The following is a 17,275-nucleotide window of genomic DNA, read 5'->3' as shown; positions in this document are numbered from 1 at the left end:
CTGATTCTTTCCAGAATACAACATAGATGATCTTTCCATTACAGGATAACCAGAAATACACAAATTCCAAACTTCTTGATTGGACTTACAAAAATTTCTGTTCACTTCTCTCCAGGTCAGAGACCACATGAAAATGAGAAGCACTGAAACCCACTTGGAATATGAACAGGCACCTCTGAAAGACCTGTGAATTATTTCTCCAATTTCTCTAATCAAAACATTGTTTGGTAAGAGCTACTGATAGTGAAGTAGCCTTTTAAACAATATTACTTCAATCAAGAAAGGTGACTTGGAAAGCCTGTATTATAACACTATTGAGGTGATTAATATTATTATGTACCTGCTCTATCAAAATTCACTTCTGCAACAAAGGGCTATTTGTGTAATATCTCTTTTCATTTTCAACAAAATGCTTTAACAAAGAAAAAGCAAAATTCCAGCCTCAAGACATTTTTGCATGGTGTGATTTGTTTGTTTGTTTGTGTTTTCAGTTTCCATTATTTAAAAAAATTTATTTAGCAGATGGTATAATCCCAATATAATACATACATAATCTAAAAACAAAAGTTGCTTGAAATTAAGAGTTTTTTCCTAGGAAATAAGAGGAAAGTGAGTTACTTTGTATCAACAATAAAGCAAAATTTTGAAGACATTCATGAAAAACCTGAAATTAAACCAAAATTACACCTGTTAATGTGATTCTAATGGAAATGTATGTATTTATACAATATAATTCAATTAATTTTTTAAAACTTTAATAGATTTATTTTCAGTTCTATTTAGGTTGCCAGATTAAATACAGAGGCCCAATTAAATCAAAATCTCAGATAAAAGCACTTTTTTTGGCCTAAGTATACTGTATAGCCAATATGTGGCCTGTATTGCATGGGCTATCCTAATACTAAAAAAAAAATCATTGTTTATCTCACTTTCAAATTTAATTGAGTGTCCTGTATTTTATTTGGAAGATAGTTAGCCTAGAAGCCTTTTTCTCTCCTTCTCTAGTCCAACCTATGAATAAAAAACAAATCCTAAAATAAAATTTCTGTTCTAGTTTAAACTGGTGCTTTTCTCTCCACTCAACATCATATATATATTTCTGCTTTTATGTGTATAACCGTTTTCTTTTTTCCTTTGTGCTCTCGCCTCTTCCCTCATTCCCTTCCACCCTCCTCCTCTTTCCTTCCCTTCTATCATTTCTCTACTGATAATGATTTCATTCTTTCCTCCACCCTTAAAACCTATTCTTCCTTTGCGGATAATTAGTTCCAGACATACTTTCTCTATAGGTTTTCCCCCTAGATCTTTCTTATGAATTCATTAATTGCTGAGAAATGTTGATCCAATTAAACTTTACATACATTTCATTACAGATAGCAACTTACTATAAAATGCAAAGAAAACAAGGTATTTTCATGAATAAAAAAAAACCCACAAGCATTTAAGACCCTGCCTTGAAGAAGATAAAATTAGAAGTAAAATATATCTAGTGTCTGTCAACTGATAAAATGCTAATAACGTATACAAAGATATAAGAAAAAGAAGAGTCAATTTCCCTTTTATAAAAGAACATTTGTTTTGGGGAAGGAAATGGATGTTTATGAAATGAGAGCTTGGATTCAACTCTTCTCAGGCTGATTTCATGCAATACAAAATAAAATCTCTTGATATGCTCTCAAAGCTCAGCAAAGAGCAGTTCACAGTATTGAGACTTCCTGTCATTATACCTCCTTTGTTGCTTTTGCTTGGGTGAGACCAACCCATCTTTAGTGTAAAGGAGTCTCTTGTCCAGGTGGTTCTTTCTGCACACAACTTCAGGGTTATCTTGGACATCTAACTCTTCTTTTCTACCTTACTTTTAACCTAAGGTTACAATACATTTTGGACAACAGACCTGAGTCCAAATTCACTATGAATTCAAGTAGTCTCCTCTAATTACCTTATCTACCCCAAAAAGGGTAAGAAAGAGCAAAAATAGACCAAGAGAATAAGATGCTGTGTACAATGAACACAAGTTGCTCCCAAATTAGTCCTGTTCAGCTTCATAATTCTAGGACACCATCCAGATTTGGACTGTAGGATTACTTTCTGTAGACTACCCATTTGCCTTTGACTATAGTGTTTCATGATCAATTTACCCATAGCTATTAATTATTTGTAATTAAGTATATATCCTAAGCAAATTATAAATGAATAAACTTATCCATATTCACCATCAATTTTATTTGTAGCTGACACATTATTGCAGTTTGAAAGGTTAAGATTTCCTTTTGATTGCATGGGGAGTGTTGTATGACAAATAGGTGTAATTCTTGCTACCATGCCTGACACTACAGTTGACCAATTTTAGCAACTTTTTAGAGTTCAAGTCTTTTAGGCTTTTGTTAGAAGACCAAAGACTCTTCAAGACCCCCATGTATATAAATATAGAGTATGATCATGAAAGACATTGAAAATTATTTTAAAACTATTAAGAATTTAAGAGGAATGTATATTATAAATTAAGAGACTGAAGGAATATATTATACAATTTTAAGCAGACTGTTTAAAAATTGTTTATACATTAGAAATACTATTTTGACATAATTCAATATTTAAGCCTCCGCTACTTGAATTTTCAGCTAGATTCACACAACATAGGAAACTGATGTTTGTAGAGCACAATCCTTGTTTAAGCAATTTACATATTTCTTCTTAATAACTCTGTGAGATAATTTCTTTAAATATCCATTCTATAGATAAAGAAATTGAGGCTAAGAGCATTCAGGTAACTTCTCCAGAGCTATTAAGCAGCAAGGCTGGATTTGAATAGAGATTGAGCATGTGCTTTTTCTGCTATATAATGCAAATTCAGAATTTCACAAATGGAACAGAATGAGGAAATATGGAATAAATAACAAACAATTACCACTGCTATATTCAAAAATTTCTTAAGCTTTTCTGGAGTTCTTCAGAAAAAATTCCTGGATTTTTTGTGCAGTGTCTATAGGAGCTGCCTGGTAACTCTTTTAGTATAGGCCCTAAAACAGAGAGAGAGAGAGAGGAGAAAAGAGAAAGAAGATAAAGTAGAAATATAGAAATAGGGGAAAATATTACTTTTTAAGATGATTTAGTAAATATCAAGGATTATGGTGAAATGGAATATAAAAAACCTGAGGACTTGCAGGTTCTAGCCCTATTCCAGTAGGAATTGAACTTTCCTAGTGTTATGCTAAATAATTATGGAAAAGCAGTAATTGTTACTAGTTTCCTCCACCTGAGGGGTAGGAAGGGGCTGTAGCTAGTCAGGTGGGGCAATCAGGAAGGTAACACACCTCCACGAGAAAGGCAAAGGGAGCTTCTTGAAGGTCTAAGGTGGTACTGATGTGAAGGGTCAGTGAATATCAAGAAATCTTTTCTCTGGCTGTCAGTGAGACTGTGTCTCTTACTCTGCAGGTTGGCATCTTTTTGTAAAATTTATCATTGCCCAGATGTGACAACTACACAGGGCCACAGAGAACAATGCCAAAGCCAATAAAGAGAGAAAGAAACCTTGTTGTAGGAAAATATTCAATAGCAGGTTCATATATTGGCTACCTCACTCTAAGAGATCACCTATGATCCTCTCACTATTGAATCAACAGACTTTCTTATTTCCTATTCTTTTCTGTCTTAACATTTGATATTCTTCCTTGAGAAGTGTTTTCCCCTGTTTCCATATACAGTGCTGTCCTCATTCCCAATCTATCCCTTTGAATCCTTCTGCTTCATTTTGTACTTAAGGCTGTGGATGTTTTCCAAGAATATGTCATTGGCCCTTTGCTCTATCTCTCTCTCTCTTTTGTACACACTTAATAAAACATTCACTCTTATGGCTTTTATTCCTGCTCTTGCTAAAACTAAATTCACATTTCCTTTCCTGACCCCTCTTGCAAGTCTACTTCCTCTCCACTATCCTGCTTTTACTTCCAAGTCTACATGTCTAAAACCAAAATTAATATATACTCCAACAAAAAAATGCCAAGACACAAACAGAAATGCACAAAATGAAAAAGAAAAATGACTAACAAGCATAGAATGTTCAAAATCACTAGTTATCAAAGAAATGCAAATCAAAACAAAAAAGGCATACCATTTACACCTATCAAGTTGTCAAATACTATTTAAAAATTATAATACAGAGTATTGGCAAGAGTGTAAGGAAATGGTCACTTTTACATTCTGTTGACAGAAAAGTAACTTGACAAAACTTTTCTGAAATGACATTTGGCAATATGTATCAAAAGCCTTAAAATGATACAAATATAACCCAGTAATTTGATTTCTCAGCATATATTTTAGGTTAAAAATGTGTGACTGATATTATATATGTATATATCTCACAACATTGTTTATATAAATGAAAATCAGAAATAATGTAATTATGCAACAGAAGTGGATTCCTTAAGAATAATGGTATATCCACACAATAAAATATTATACAGTCAAATAAATGCAGTTACAGAAGAATTGTGATGTGAAAAGATGTCCTTGATACATTGATGGTCATGGTAAGTTCATGTTAAGTTTATATTAAATGGAAAATGTCGGCAATAGTACAGTGCATAGAATGTAACACCATATTTGTAAAAACATATGTGTATATGTATATTTACATAAATGAGTCTATATATATGTAGAGAAAGACAGAGAAAGAAAAAGATTTGGGGAAGTATATACCATAGAGTGTAGTTTGGGTAATTTTTCTAGTTTCTCTTTATCATATTTTCCATTTATTTCCATAATGAGTATATGTGTTTGGTTTTATAGTAAGAAAATAATATTAAAAAAACAAATAAATTAATTTCCCTTCCAAAATTCAGCCTCTTCCTGATTTTCTAGTAATGTCAATGGTATCTTCATTCTTGGTCATCCATACTCAAAACCATTTTATATTCCTCTACCTGACATGTATATGCTTTTACCCAAATGTCAAGTTTTGTCAATTTGTTTCTATTCTGTACCCCACTGAGAGATTGATCGTTATTAAATATTTTTGCAAATCAATTTCTATGTTTAAAACCTGTTCCATGCAGAAGGGAAAAGTTTTGGGGTTCTGATTTGCATGCTGTTAAGACAGTAGAAGCATGTTTAGTATGTGAAAATTTATCCACTTGTATACCTATGATTTGTACTGTATTGAGTGTATGTTATATTTTGATAAAAAGCAAACAAGCAAATCAAAACAAAAATCTGCACATTATCTACAAGGTAACATTCAAAATCCTTAATATTGAATCCTCCTATAATCTGATCTTAATCCTCCTTAAGCAGGATCATCTCCAATACTCCTCATAATAAAATCTGATAATAGCATTGGCTGTGCAGTTCCTGTAAGAAATTCTTAAGCACTTTTTATATCATTTGTCTCATTTGATTATCCCAACCCTCTGGAATATGTACTAGTATTATCCTCATTAAACTGTTGAAGATATGGAGACTGAGTACAGATAAGTTACGTGTAGTTGTGGAAATTTACTAGTTTTGTCACTTGGTATTCATTTCATTATTTTCTGGTAATAGCTCTCCAATTTCATATCCAGAAGACCTATCACTCAAGGTGATTTGCTCTCTTCAGCCAAAGAATGGAGCAAGACTTTTCAGATACTCTTCCTCGATACAAATTTTGAAAGTAATAATGAATAGGTTGACTGTGGCAGCGTATGAAGAGAATGCTTATTAGTTTCTGCTACAAACCCTCCAGAGATTCCAGGTTCCTGCCATTGGAGCAAGATTCCATCTCAATCCCTTAGTTACCCACATCTGTGGATACATTCATTCCTTCCTTTCTCCTCTCTTCCCTCTCCAACTCCCTCCCTGCCCGCCCTCCTTCCCTTCCTTTTGCATAAAACAACCAAAGTATGTTTCTGTTGCCTACAACCTCTAAGAAATCAAATGTGACACTTGCTCAAGATTATTCAGCTAGAATGTGTGTTAGTGCTGAAATTTGAACTCAAGTCTAGATGACTCCGAAGTTTGTTTTCTTAACCATTATGTTTTACACTGCAATGCTCAAGTGCACCCCTGGTTATCACTGCTTGAATACATACTTGTTCCCTTTTATCCAGTTTTGCAGAAGCCACTTTTCCTACTAAGATATGCTTCCTTTGCTTTCCTTTTCCTCCGAATTCTACTGAAACTCTTCCATTGACCATCATAATACCTGCTTCCTCTAAAATATTTATTAAATTCTTTAAACCATAGAGACACTCTCTTCATGACAATTGTTATTTACTGGTGGAATTTGAGACAGAAGGATCAAAGCCAAGAATAACTCTTGAGCTTGAAAAACCACCATTGGTTCCTTACGACTTACAAGATAAAATCTAAACCTCAGAACTTCACATGAGAAGCATTTTTAGTCTGGTCCAAATCTACCTCCCTAGTGAAATCTATGCTACTTGCTCCTTTTCTCCTTCTCCTCAGCCTGTCCTCCACCCCACCCCACCCTAATACTCAAACGGCTTCCTCTCCAGCCACACAGATCAGCCTCTTCTCCTAATCAGGTGTAAATCTGATAGTGTTCACACATAGTGCCCTAACAAACTTAATTGTGTTCATATAGGTGGCATTCATTGGTTGTAAAGCTTCCTGGTGACAACTTTTTACATTGTCTTAGATTCTCAGAAATTTACTTTTATGTGTGGTGTAGAGAAAAACACACTGTTCAGGCAGTGAAAAACTGTTAGTTAGCCTCTTCTGATCTGAAGGGTTTGGATAATTTATTATACTCTATATACTTTAAACAATTTTTCCAGCTAGGAATCCTAATTAATTTATTAATCATGTGGAAAATGTGTGGGGAGAATGGCTGTTAACATGACAAATCTGAGTTACACTCGAATATTTATTTATACTATAAAGAAATTGCACTGTATCATTGTTTAAATCCATGAACAAGCATTGTAACAGAAAAAATAAAGAATTTCATATATTTTTTGACATTTTATTGAAACAATGTAGAACTTTATGTCATTATTACTGATATTTTGCCTCACGGCTTTTGGCTCTTTGATCACAAAATCATGTTGTACAAAATAAAATGGAATATTCTCCTATAGGTTAGAAGGAGTGTATTGTACACTGCTGGAAATAAATAATCTGAGAACAAGTATATTAGAAGATACAGAATGTGTTTTTTATACTTGTAAAGAAAGATGACATCAGATGCCTAGAACTTGACATTAAAAGTTTATACATTAAATGCAACACCTCAACTTGTCCTTGAAGCACAATGGTTTTTTAACACAAGATTTAAACAGTCAGTCATAGTCTCTAAGAGAAGGTGAAACAGGTTTGCTGCTTTCTTAGTTTGGTACTGATTCAAATAAATACTGGCGTATTTTGGGTTTCTAAATTATTTTGGGGATGGGGGTTGAACACTGGACTTTTTGTAACAGCATCCCCAGATGTTAGGACTTTTTCACTCTGCATAGAGATGTGAATATATTTATATATTGGAGTGACACTTCTACAGGAAGCCTAGAGACCTATCTGTTTACTACATGTCACCAAAGTTAAAGTGTTAGTGTGGGTAAATTTCACTGCTTGTTTAGACTTTAGGAATATAATTACTCAGTGTTAGACAATAAGAAATGGAAAACACATAAGTGGTTTTCTTATACCTGGATCTGTTGATTTTGTTTTGTCAATGAGGGCTTTCATTAAGAGCCACTGAAGGTTAGTCTCTCTCAGTTGATGTAGTGGTAACAATTTACTCTCTCTTGCCATAGTAAAGATAGAACCTGTCCTTCAATCTGTTTGTGGTAGATATATATATATTTTTTTAAGTATAAACATTGAATTCCTCTGCTTACTTGGAGATGGAAGGTCATTAACAGGGCACTTGAGCAGATTGGGATTACAGTCAATTGAGACGCTGAAACATCCTAAATGGCCTAATGCAGCAACTAAGTGCTTCTTAAATTCCAAAACTTTTACTTGAGCATGGCAATCATGGGTTTCCACTGCCTTTAGTAAATGCTGTTTTTTTAATAGTTTTGTGTGAGGAAGCAACACAAATTTGAATTACTGTGTTTATATTTTTTGCTTAGCAATATTGATTTGTCAAGATGTGTGTGAAATTTGATTCTAACTTAATTATATATGGGTTAAATATTAAAATTAATAGAAAAGTTAGTGAAAAGTAATTTAGTGGTACAGTTAATGTCAATGCAATTTACTTTAACTGTTTGGGATTTTATATTAAATTTGTACTGTTATAGCCATACATATGGAGAATACGTATATATGTACATATATTTCATCTCTAGCCTACAATCTCTCTCTTTTTTTAAAAAGATTTTACTTATTTGGGTGCCTGGGTGGCTCAGTTGGTTAAGCGACTGCCTTCGGCTCAGGTCATGATCCCGGAGTCCCTGGATCGAGTCCCACATCTGGCTCCCTGCTCAGCGGGGAGTCTGCTTCTCCCTCTGACCCTCTCTCCTCTCATGCTCTCTCTCACTCTCTCTCTCAAATAAATAAATAAAATCTTTAAAAAAAAGATTTTACTTATTTGACAGGGAGAGAGAGGGAGAGAGAGAGCACAAGCAGGGGGGTAGGGAGAGGCAGAGAGAGAAGCAGACTCCCTTGTTGAGTGGGGAGCCCGATGATGCGAGGCTCTATTGCAGGACCTTGGGATCATGACCTGAGCTGAAGGCAGACATTTAACCAACTGAGCCACCCAGGCTCCCCTCTAGCTTACAATCTCTCTCTCTTTTTTAAAAGATTTTATTTATTTATTTATTTGACAGAGAGAGACAAAGCGAGAGAAGGAACACAAGCAGGGGGGAGTGAGAGAGGGAGAAGCAGGCTTGCCGCTGAGCAGGGAGCCAGATGCGGGACTGGATGTGGGGCTCAATTCCAGGACCCTGGGCCATGACCTGAGCCGAAGGCAGACGCTTAACGACTGAGCCACCCAGGCGCCCCTTGCTTACAATCTCTTAAATGTTGGTTTAACTCCTAGAAAGAGAAATCCATTTCCACAACACACAGATAAAAAGGTTTTTGTGGTTCAAGGTAGAGAACGGACTACAGAATATAAGGAAAGAAAAGCCAACCTAATACATTCAAACATGAACAGCTCACAGATATCAGAGTTGTAACACCAAATGAACAAACACTAGGAAATGTGCTATAGAAATCCCAAAGAGCCACTGATGGGAGAATATGAGGCCCAGAGGACAAATAAAAGAGTCATTTTGACTTAACAAGAACATAAGTTCCCCCATTTTTTCCTTCAAATATTCTACTTGATTTTTACTGTTTTGAAGTTTCTGATGTTCTCCAAATATATTTTATGCATTTTTCTCTTCATTGCACCTCTGATCTCATTGTCTCTTCTCCATGCCATAAGAGACAAAGACAATTTAAGGGAGGGGGAATTCCAGACCCAAGAAAGCACTGTGGAAGTGTCATCAGCAATCAAATTTATATTAGGCCATATAAAACACAGTATACGAAAATGATGCATATCTAAAGTTTTGTAATAAATAACTATATTAGATACAACAATGAATTGCTAAGAAGAGCTGGATTTTTAGTCCTGGTATTATCATTCACCAACAGTAGAATCAAGATCATTGGACTTTTCTTGCCGTGGCTTTCTACATCTGCTAAATGAAAAGAACTTATTAGATGATCCGTGAGGTTATGTACAACTCTAAAATCTATGTTAGGTGCACTTACAAATTGCTGAAATTATTTTTTGTCATTCACTTTAAAAAATTCAAGTTGTTAATGAAAATAAGTTAATTGAAAGTTTGAATAATTATTAGAGTATGAATTAGAGAATGCAGTGTCCATTAAAAACAATGGTAGAATAAGTGAAACAGGGAGAAGGAAGGTCAGGTTGTGAGAAAGGCATATTTAGTCTTACAAAACAAACTCAGAAACTGAAATGATATATGATGATAGGCACTCTACTGATAATTAATTCAGTGCGGTTGAGATCTTGAAAGGCTGGACTTTAGGAGATGGAAACTAACTGTGAACTAGGAAATAGGATGCTGGCAGGACAGGTGTAGACATCTTTCTGAGATCAGAGTTAAATGGGAAGCAGGAAATGAGCTGGCAATTAAGTAATCGACTGCTGTCAAGATTAGATTTTTTTCAAGACGATCTAGGGCAAGGTCAAAGGTAAAGGTAGGGTTGAACAAAATAAGAATCAGATTTTTATTTTCATTTCCTAGATAAATATATCTGAAAAACTTCTATAGAGTTTATGCTGGGGCAGCAATGCATATTTTGTAAATACACACATTTCCAAGCCTCATACTAGCAAATAATATGTTTGAGACTTACTTGTGAATACCTGGCATGCCCCCAGAATAGTACTGAGAAAACAACACCTCTTTTATCATGCTTTGGCACAAAGTCTGCCAAATAATAATATGCATTTTTGAAATGACTAAATATATACTTACAGAGCAGACTATTCAAAGCCATTATAGAGTAGTAAGCAAGTAATAAATGTTCAAAAGTCCATAACTACACATTCATGTAATACACAGGTGTCACCTTCAATAGATTAAATAATGTAACTTCTCAAACATGACCCTTTAACCAATATCTGTAAAAGCTTAGATAACTTTTAAACCTATTCTTGAATATATATAGAAAAAAAGTATTTACCTTTCTTATGCAGATGTTGCAATTAATATTTGACTGTTGTTTGCAAAATTTTTGATCTTTAATGCTATTGTAAAATATTTTATTGCATATGAAATATTTAATAGTTAAGTTGATCAGAAAATAAATTATTGAGAGCCATAGAAAAACTATCATTTTCATTTTTTAAATTATTTTTTAAAAGATTTTAAAATACTAAAAAAAATTTAAAAACTTCTACAAGAGAACATTGGTAATTTGTAATGTAATTTGTAGTGAGATACTTACATTACTTTCTTTTTTTTTTTTTAAAGATTTAAAAAAAATATATTTATGAGAGAGAGAGAAGTGGGGGAGGAGCAGAGGGAGAGGGACAAGCAGACTCCACCCTGAGCATAGAGCCCAACTCAGGGCTCGATCTCACGACCCCAAGATCATGACCTGAGCTGAAATCAAGAGTTGGATGCTTAATCAACTGAGCTACCCAGGCACCCCCCAAAACCATCACTTTTAATGTTTTCATTGACATTCAGTGGGGATTTATTTAAATTTTGCTGATGATGTGAACTTGACCCACCACCTACCAGTAGGTATAAAATAGGAATTTACTTTTCAATAGAACAGAGGATATCAGAATGGTTGTTATCTTCAATAATCCAAGAGGATATATTTCCAGCAAATTTTTCATGGCTGATGAGGTACTTAAATCTTAGAATATTTTAAACTATATTTACGAAATTCATTTTATCATTTCATTGTTGGAACTTGTGGATAACTCTGATTATTCGTATATTATGATAGTAAGTCAAAAAGATCAAGATACCTCTTTGTAATTTTCAAGTCTTCATTCTTGTTCCAGTAGACAGTTGCACACTTCTCAGCCTCTTGGAAGTGTATTCACTGTATTACCTATCTGAAACCCTGTGTAAGTAAAACGTGACAGGAAAAGGTTAAAAAGTTAGGAGTCATTTTCAATGCCCTCTTCAGCATTCTGTCGTTTTGCTTTACTACCATTTCAGACATAACTCTGATTATAGGTCTAGGTTGTCGCTTGGCAGCACATAGTTTACCCATGGTGTAAACATAATAAAGATCAGTCTTAGAGAGCAGTAAAGCACATCCTCCTGATGCATCTCCCTCAGAGTACTCCCTCTATCTTTCTATGTCTTTGCTTCTTGGAGTTTGGCCAATTTAAACCTACATATAAAACACAGGAATAGTTGTTCATTAAGCTAAAAATGCTATTAATTTGTGATAATCAGAAATCTTTCCCAACACCAGTATCAGACAGCAAGAGACTCTGCTCCTATTTTAGGGAGGAAATTAAAGCTTTGGGGAAACATTTATCTTAGCCACCCATTCATTGTCTGAACATCCGCTTCCTTTCTCCTACTTTCTAGTGGTTCCTTTGCTTGGTCTAAAAACTTTTCCATCTCTTACACTGAAACTATTTTCTTTCATGTATCCTTTAGCATTTTATATTTTCTCTTTCCCTCCCATCCACACTTACTGAACAATTGGTTTCATCTCAGACGTCTATTACCTCATTGTACATTCATCCTCGAATGGCTTGCAACCTAACTTCTGTCCCCATCACTCTGAGAGACTATTCGTGCTGTCACCAGGGATCAAACCCAATATACAGTTTAATCTTTATCTTTTTTCAGTGAATATTAATGATCATTTTCTCCCCTGAAACTTTTCTATTCCCTAATCCTCCATGACACTATACTCACTTGGTTCTTCTTTTTCTTTCTGTCTCATTTAGTTTGGCCCTTATTTAACTATTAAGCATTACATTGCTTTCTGTGAGAATACATCCATGATCATGATTTCAGGCATACCCAACCTATGTGTGGATGATCTCCAAGTGTCTACCTCCAGCCTAAATTTTCATTTGCACATTATTTAGACTATATATTCTCAGTTGCAAATATCCCACAAGAGCATCAAACTCAACAAGCTTGAAATGAACAAGCTCATAGTCTATATTTTCTGCCTAATTTGCCTGAATCAATTTCTATTCCATCACTTAAGCTAGAAGCCTAGTTCTTGACTTCTTTCATTTTTTTTCTCTCCACATTTGAAACCTCAAAGTATTGTATTTCAGCAATTATAGATGTAGATTGCACATTTTTAACATCTCTGAAATCAGGATACATCTCAACAAGCAACAATTAATGTATTGTTATAGTTTGATTAGCAGAGATTTTTATTCCCTCTTAGTGGTACAAAGAGAGATGTTGTGTACTATGGTTCAGCCCATGGTGTCTTACATTAGATGAAATATAGTACTTAATAAATCTATCTCAGTATCTCCAACTTCACTACTACTCCTACAATTCAAGAGTCTTCCTGTCTTCTGTTTAACCATTTTTAATCATTATTCTCAACGCTATGAGTTTTACATTTAAAATGCAATCTGATTATGGAATTGTTCTACTTCAATCTTTCAGTTACTCCCCAACACCTGTGGAATGAAGCCCAACATTATTTACATGGGAGTCAATGCTGCCCATGCTCTAATCCCTAATTTTCCACATCGGTCTCCTAAAGAAAGATCTTTTCTTGTGTTCCCTTTCCCTGAAAGCTTTTCTTCACACATAACAATGGACATCTCTTTTTAAGACTCAGCATCTAGAAAAGGAGACACTTTATCTCTCTAAGCAGACTTAGATGCCCCACAATAACCTAGGCATATCTCCATCATTGTGCTTACCACATGTACCATAAGTTTCATTATTCTGTGCCCCCCTCCCCACCTGACAGTGTTTTTTTTTTTTGAGGGCAGAGCCTATATTAAGTAATTTTCATATTCCTAGGACCAAATATAGTTCCTGGAACCTGGAAGGATTTTTGTAACTATGTATTGAAAAAAACAGTGAATGGGATATATCCATGGAAAAATAATAGTTAAAACATTGTTGAAAGATGTGATCACTCTTGAATAGCACACAATGGGAAAATAAAACGTTAAGTACAGAATTCTGGAGAACACCAATATTTAAGGGGTGTACAGAGGAAGATGTGCCTGCAAAGGAGAATGAGAAATTAAGATTAGAGATCTATAATCTTGATTGAATAGTGGTGACACTGAAGCTCATGCTCTTCCTTCAACCATGGCTGGCCTTCCCTCTCAAACTCCCATAATCACCCTGGGCTGAAGGATGTTAATTAGATTCAGAGCAAAGTGGTATATATATAGAATGGAATATTACTCAGCCATAAAAAGAATGAAATCTTGCCATTTGCAACGACATGGATAGAGCTAGAGTGTATTATGCTAAGTAAAGTAAGTCAGGCAGAGAAAGACAAATACCATATGATTTCACTCATATGTGGAATTTAAGAAACAAAACAGATGAACATAGGGGAAGGGAAAAGAAAAGAAAGTGAAGCAAACCATAAGAGACTTTTAACTATAGGAGAACAAACTGAGGACTGCTGGAGGGGAAGTGAGCGGGGGGTGGGCTAAATGGGTGATGGGCATTAAGGAGGACACTTGGTGTGATGAGCACTGGGTGTTATATGTAAGTGATGAATCACTAAATTCTACTCCTAAAACCAATATTACACTATATGTTAACTAACTAGAATTTAAATAAAAATTTGAAAAAAAATTTTCAGGCAAACAATCTGGCATGTGCAAAGTTCCTGTGGAAGGGATCATAAAAAATGACCAGTGCATGGCTGATGCAGAAAGGTGTGGGTGGGTATAAAATGAGGCTGGAGAGTAATTGGGGCCAGAGCATGCAAGGCTTCTTGAATCACAGGATGGAATTTTCCCTTGGGGCCATGAAAAGCCAGAGGATGGTTTTAACTCCTAGCACAGGAGGTCACGTGATGAATTTTCTAAAGGTAATTCTGTCTTGATTGGAAGGGAACTAGAGTAGAAACAGGAGAACAATTATGTTTCTTGAACAAATAAGGGAAATCAGTAAGGTATAGAAAAAGAACATGGGATTTGTGGCCGAGCAGGCTTGAGATAGACCCAGATTCTGGCATTTTTATGACAGTGTGAGGATTAAGTGAGAGAACTTATAAAAAGCTTGACAAACACTAGTTCTCTTCCACCTCTCCAAAACCAGGTTCTCATTAAACATTTGTCAAAGAATTATGTGTTACACACAAAGCATATTCACTTTCAAATTTTAAAACCCACCTGCAGCTTATATTTAAGATTTATATTCTTATTATATTGTTCTGAATAGCTATATTATTAGTATATACCTTTATACTTTTTACTCTTGACTTTGTATTTATCTAATGTAAAAAGTAAATTCCAGTCTTATGAATAGAAACAAAAAAATGTGTAAAACTCGTTATATAGACTTAATAAGTACGTTGAGGTAAGCGGAGAAGATTACAATTTGGGCCAACCAACATCAACTCTAACCCCTTAAACAATGCCTTCTTTTATGTACTGCACTTCATATGGGTATCAGAGTAGAACTGTGTAATGACAGCCCTAATAGCTACCAGTCATAAAGAAACAACAGAAGAACAAATGTTGAGACTTGAAAGTTGGAAGGATCAATAGCTAGATAGCATTTGTTATATGAGAACTGAAATTAGATCTTCAAAGAAATACTGCCGAAAGCAAAATAAATTAGGTAATTATTATGTTCAAAAAACAACTTATTTTAAAGTTTGACTCCCAACACACACTATATATTTCTGTCATTGCTCATCTAGTTTAAAGGATTTATCCAACCCAATTGTCTTTATCCTCTGGTATTTTTATAGTTTAAGTTACCTTATTTGGTATAATTTTTATAAAATACCCTCTGTTTTTTGAAGGTATATGTGAGTTTCATCTCCTGTGGGTGAGTTTCTTAAAGTTAGATATTATTTATTTTTTTATCCCTAGCATCTGAAAAATCATGTAAAACATGGTGAATGCATAAAGACATAGTCAGGTAAACGCGCATTAGTGTGGAGGATCTCTGCTCAAATACTACATCTGCAGAGAGCTCCTGACTATCTACTTTCATCTTTCCCTACTTCATGTTTCTTCATGACATTTATTGCTATCTACATTTATATTATTTGTAGAGTGTCTCTCTCACTAGAACATATGTTGCATGAGGGTGGGAACTGTATCTTCCTTACTTCCATATCACTAGGGCCTGGAAGAGGGTTTGCCACAGAATAGATGCTCAAATATATTTGATGAATGAGTGAATAATCAATATTTTTAGTGTTTCCTCTGTGTCTCCTTTTCACATTTGTCAGTACTTGATAAGATAACAATAGTAATACTGGGAAATTGTTATTCTCCAGTTGTTAGGATATATTAGTCAGGGCTCTCCAAAGAAACAGAACCAATAGCCGCCCGCCCCCCCCCGCCCCGCCCAGTGCATACACACACACACACACAGGTTATATGTATTACATATATTTAAGAGGGGAGAGAGGTTTATTTTAAGGAATTGACTTATGCAGTTGTGGGGGCTGGAAAGTCTGAAATCTGCAGAGCAGGCCAGCAGGCTGGACATTCCAGCAAGAAATGATGCTGCAGTCTTGAGTTGGAAGGCAGTCTGGAGGCATAACTCCTTTTGTTTCAAGGGACTTCCGTCTTTTTTTTTAAGGCTCTTAACGGATTGGAAGAGGCTCACCCACATTATAGAGAGTAATCCACTTTATTCAAAGTCTACTAGTTTAAATATTAGTCACAGCTAAAAAATACCTTCACAACATCTAGATTGGTATTTGACCAAAAATTGGGCACCATGGCCTACTACCCAAGTGGACACATACAGTTAACATGAGAGAAGACCTCTTTTTACCCTAATCCTTAAATCTTGTTTCTCGCTTGGATTGCCAACAGGCAGCATTAACTGCCTAAATTCGGCCTGCACAGCTGCTGCCAGCAGAGGGCAACCTCAGGCACCAGTTTTTTTAGGGTCTCAAGCCCATGTCTGATCTACTCAGTGTCTTCTGCAGACATCCAGCATCCATACCATCTGGGAGCTTATTAGAAGTGCAGAATCTCAGACTCCATCTTAAATCTACTGAATTAGAACCTGCATGTTAACAACATCACCAGGAAATTCTTGCGCACAGTAAGCAGCTCCAGTGCTCTTCCCAGGGAATTTTGGGCAAAGAAGTCTTCATGGATCCATACCCTCTACTTTTCAGATCCCCCTTCTTTGCACTTTTTATTTGCATTATGGGTGGTCATATAACTTGTCTGAGGGTAGAAAAGAGACCTACATTAGTTGGCATTTTCTGCTTTTCTCTATTTAGAAAGAACATTGGGTTCTAACAAAGATCAACATCATGCCAGAAGTTCTAAAAACACGAGAAGTAGGCATAGCCTTAACTTTAATATAAGCCATCAAGGAAAAGGCAACGTGGTAGAAGGCAGACTGTATTGCCCTATTAAGAGAGGAGGGTTTTCAATGTGAGTGCAACAGTTTCTAGCCATGTGACCTTGACAAATATTTTGCCTTTGGCTGTGGTTTCCTATCTACATATTGAGAAGTTTGGATTAGTTCATCTTTGAGCTGAATCCAATCTTTAATATTCTGCTATCAAATAAGATAATATGTATGAAAGCACTCATAACCTGTGAAAGAGTATGTTAGAAGTTTGCAGAAGGAATGACTGCTAGATGTGTGACACTCTGGTGTGTGAAAACTATTTA

This window comes from Leptonychotes weddellii, chromosome 9 (assembly GCF_054177405.1).
Source record: "Leptonychotes weddellii isolate Sample4059 chromosome 9, ASM5417740v2, whole genome shotgun sequence".
In the NCBI taxonomy this organism is placed as follows: Eukaryota; Metazoa; Chordata; class Mammalia; order Carnivora; family Phocidae; genus Leptonychotes; species Leptonychotes weddellii.
Note: the sequence above shows the minus strand (reverse complement) of the source record.